A 5,072-nucleotide genomic window follows, 5' to 3' on the forward strand; every position below is an offset into this window, starting at 1 on the left:
TACATAATACATATATCCCCATAGCTCCTCCCTCTTCCGTCTCCCTCCCATCCTCCCTATCCATCCCCTCTAGGTGGTCACAAAACACCGAGCTGATCTCCCTGTGCTATGCGGCTGCTTCCCACTAGCTATCTGTTTTACATGTGGTAGTGTGTATATGTCAGTGCTACTCTCTCACTTCGTCCCAGCTTCCCCTTCCCCTTCCCCGTGTCCTCAAGTCCATGCTCTACGTCTGTGTCTTTATTCCTTCCTGGCCCATAGGTTCTTCAGAACCACTTCTTTTTTTTTTTTTTTTGTAGATTCCATATATATGTGTTAGCCTACGGTATTTTATTTCTCTTTCTGACTTACTTCACTCTGTATGACAGTCTCTAGGTCCATCCACCTCACTACAAATAACTCAAGTTCGTTTCTTTTTATGGCTGAGTAATATTCCATTGTATATATGTGCCACATCTTCTTTATCCATTCATCTGCCGATGGACACTTAGGCTGCTTCCATGTCCTGGCTATTGTAAATAGAGCTGCAATGAACATTGTGGGCCATGACTCTTTTTGAATTATGGTTTTCTCAGGGTATACGCCCAGGAGTGGGATCGCTAGGTCGTATGGTAGTTCTATTTTTAGTTTTTTAAGGAACCTCCATACTGTTCTCCATAGTGGCTGTATCAGTTTACATTCCCACCAACAGTGCAACAGGGTTTCCTTTTCTCCACACCCTTTCCAGCATTTATTTTTTGAAATTTTTTTTTTTTTTTTTTTTTTTTTTTTTGCGGTACACGGGCCTGTCACTGTTGTGGACTCTCCCGTTGCGGAGCACAGGCTCCGGACGCACAGGCTCAGCGGCCATGGCTCACGGGCCTAGCCGCTCCGTGGCATGTGGGATCTTCCCGGACCGGGGCACGAACTCGTGTCCCCAGCATTGGCAGGCTGACTCTCAACCACTGCGCCACCAGGGAAGCCCGTTTGTAGATATTTTGATGATGGCCATTCTGACTGGTGTGAGGTGATACCTCATTGTAGTTTTCACTCACATTTCTCTAACGATTAGTGATGGTGAGCATCCTTTCATGTGTTTGTTGGCAATCTGTATGTCTTCTTTGGAGAAATGTCTATTTAGGTCTTCCTCCCATGTTTTGGATTGGGTTGTTTGTTTTTTTTGATATTGAGCTGCATGAGCTGCCTGTATGTTTTAGAGATTAATCCTTTGTCCGTTGCTTCGTTTGCAAATATTTTCTCCTATTCTGAGGGTTGTCTTTTCGTCTTGTTTATGGTTTCCTTTGCTGTGCAAAAGCTTTTAAGTTTCGTTAGGTCCCATGTGTTTATTTTTGTTTTTATTTCCATTCCTCTAGGAGGTGGGTCAAAAAGGATCCTGCTGTGATTGATGTCATAGAGTGTTCTGCCTAGGCTTTCCTCTAAGAGTTTTATAGTGTCTGGCCTTACATTTAGGTCTTCAATCCATTTTGAGTTTATTTTTGTGTATGGTCTTAGGGAGTGTTCTCATTTCATTCTTTTCCATGTAGCTGTCCAGTTTTCCCAGCACCACTTATTGAAGAGGCTGTCGTTAGAAGGATAATGTTAACTGAGATGACAAAGAACAGAAGCCGACTGTTTGAAATAAGTTCAGTTTTTACAGGGCTAAAATCTAATGTCTATTAGACATCCACGTGGACTTCCAAGTGGACAGTGGCAACAGACGCTGGAGTCTAAGTTGGATATCTAAACTGGGGAGAGAAGAGGGTCCAGATGGCATAGAAAGCCACAGTACTGGATGAGATCACGAAAGGAATGAGTGTAGGTAGAGAGGAGAAGAGGACAAGGATTCAGTTCTGAGGTTTGTCGGTATCAAGAGGTCACAGGAACAGGAGGAGAAACAGCCAAGAAGACTGAGGAGCTACAGCTGCATGACATCAGAGAACAACCAGGAAAGTACTGTCCTGGAATGCAGGTGTGTATGTGTCAACTTGACTGGATAACGGGGTGTCCAAATATTTGGCTAAACATCATCTCTGGGTATGTCTGTAAGGCTCTTTCCAGGTGAAACTAACATTTGAATCTGTGGACTCAGGAAAGCAGTGTGCCCTTCCCAGCACACGTGGACATCAAACAATCCCTCGAGGCCTGAACAGAACCAACACGTGGAGGAAGGAAAAACTGAGTCTTTCCTGCCTGACTGAATGAACTGGGACATTGATCTTCTTCTGTCCTCGGCACTACAGTTTCTCAGGTCTTCAGACCCCGACTGGAATCTACATCGTTGGTTCTCTTGGTCCTCGGGCCACTGTCAAACTGAATTAGGCCACCAGCTCTTCTGGGTCTCCAGCTTGCAGACACCAGTCTGGGAGACTTCTCAGCCTCCACAATTGCGTGAGACAATTCCTTTTAATAAATCACTTCCCGTATACATATCCTATTGTTTCCACGTCTCTAGAGAATGCTGAATAATACATCAGGGGAGAAAGTAGTTCCAGGTGGAGGGAGGGATCAACTGGGTCCAAAATTATGGACAGGTCACTTAAGGAGGGGACTGTGACACAGCCATTGACTTAGAAATATCAATGTCATTCTTACGTTGACCGCAACAGTTGCAGTTTAGGTGAAGGTGTACTTGTTCGATCAGAGTGAGATTAAGACAGAATGGGAGGAGGGGAACTGGAGACAGTGAGTGTAGACGCTCCTTATGGGAGGTCTGCTACCAAGGGGAGGAGAAAAGGCCCCATAGAAGGTAAGAGGGAGTGAGGCAAAAAGAACGTCGTTTTGTGTTTGTTTTTTAATAATAATAATAATAATAAAAATAACAACACCAGTTTGTATGCTGACAGGAATAATCGAGCAGAGGGAGGAAAAGTGATGCTGATGTTACAAATACTCAGAGATCATGAACTTCCTTTTGAATTGAGCCAATCTAGGAAAGAATTTTCTGCTACTTGCAACCCAAAGAATGTTCACTAACAGAGTGAGCAGTGTCTTCATACGTGTTAAGTCTTTCCTGTTTTATGCCCACTGAGGTATAGTTTTTAATAGTGCTCTCATTCTGGTGTGGATGACAAATTATATGGTCACACTAATTAGTTAGGGACATTGGTTCTGAAGCCATAGATTCCAATCCTGGGCCTGCCACTTACCAGCTGTCATCTTGGACAAATTACTTAACTTCTGTGCTTCAGTTTCTTCATACGGAAAGGGGACTAACAATGGCATGTATCTCACGGTGTTTTGCTGAACAAATGAGGTAAAGCATTTAAAGAGCTTACAAAAGGACTTGCTAAATATGGTAAATATTTCATAAATATTAGGTATTATTAAATCTGCGTGCCACATGATGCAGAATTCTCCTATACGGTAAAGAATGTAAGCTGCTTCCTGATCCGTTTTTCCCTTTCACACATATAACCTTAAAGGTAATTAGTTTAAATGCAACGAACAAAGTGAAATTATTCACAACTCCGTCTTATAGGCGACGAAGCTGGGAAACCGAACAGTTAATTGAGATAGAATAGGAATTTTTAAATAAATGTTAAATTATGGACTGTGTCAAGGTGCCTGGAGTGACGTGTGATATTATGTGTCGACGTGACTGGCCCACGGAGGATGCCCAGATATTAGGTCGACCATTATTGTGAGTGTGTCTGTGAGGGAGTTTTAGATGAGATCACCATTTGGATAGGTAGACTGAGTAAAGCAGGTGGCCCTCTAGTGGGAGTGTCCCATGGCAATCACTCGAAAGCCTGAATAGGACAAAAAAAGCTGACCTTCCCTCAAGCAGGAGGGACTCAAGCCTGACTGCTTGAGGTGGGACACTGGTCTTTCCCTGCCTGCGGACTTGAACTGAAAAAGCGCATCTTCTTGAGACGATGCCAGCAACTTCGGGACTGGAACTTACACCACTGGCTCTCCTGGTTCTCAGGCCTTTGGACTCGGACTGGAACTACACCATCAGCTCTCCTGGGTCTCCACCTTGCCAAGTGCAGGTCTTGGGTCTTGTCAGCCTCCACAAACATGGGAGCCAATTCCTAATAAGAAAAATCTCTCTCTCTCTCTCTCTCTCTCTCTCTCTCTCTCTCTCTCTCTCTAAATATCCTATTGGTCCTGTTCCTCTGGAACCCTGACCAATACACTTGGGAAGGCACAAGCACCTGGTGCAAGTAAAACTACATGATGACATGATGGAACTCAGTAAAGAGTGGGCAGTATGATCACAGGAATTACAGATACCCCATCAGGGTCGCAGAACAGGGTTTTAACAAATAATCATCTGATGGTTAGTAAAGGCTGTGGTAGGCAGAATTCTAAAACTGGTCTCCCAACATATCCCACCATGATCCCAGGTATTGCGAATTAGAGGAGGAATCACGTGCACATTTGCACTATGCTGCATGGCTAACAGGATTTTGCAGTTGTAATTGAGGTTATTAAACCCCTGACCTTAAAATAAGGAGATTATCCTGGATTATCCAAAAGGGCCTAATCTAACCACAGGAGCCCTTTAAAAGCAGACCGTTCTCTCTGGCTTGCAGCAGAGGGAAGCAACAGAGATCTGAAGCCCAAGGAGGATCTGACACACCACTGTTTGCTTAAAGATGGAGGGAACCATACACAGGCAGCCTCTAGGATCTGAGAGCAGCCCCGACGACATCCTGCAAGGACATAGTTCAGTCCTGCCACCACAGGAGCTGGATTCTGCCACTCACCTGGATGAATGAGCTTGGCAGCTGCTTTTTCCCCGGAGCCTCCAGGTAAGATCCCAGGCCCACTGACACCTTGATTTCAGCCTTGTGAGACCCTAACCAGAGAACTCACTTGATGCATGCCACACGTGTTACCTGGGGAAACCGTGAAATAATAAATACGTGCTGGTTTAAGCTGCCAAATTTGCGGCAATTTGTTACGCAGCACTAGAAAGCTGACACACTGGTATTCAGGTCATTAGCATATTGAACCTGTTGTGCGTAAGGTAATTCTCTGTAGTATCCAACCTACTGGGGAGGGTGAGGAATCATTTCTGGCCCAGCCATAACCACATGAACCTCTAAGGTGCAAATTAAAATAAGCGCCACCAAAGTCGCAGGGCA

This window comes from Delphinapterus leucas, chromosome X (assembly GCF_059928025.1).
Source record: "Delphinapterus leucas isolate spDelLeu-1000000601 "Yukka" chromosome X, BTC_Dleu_Yukka2, whole genome shotgun sequence".
Taxonomy (NCBI): domain Eukaryota; kingdom Metazoa; phylum Chordata; class Mammalia; order Artiodactyla; family Monodontidae; genus Delphinapterus; species Delphinapterus leucas.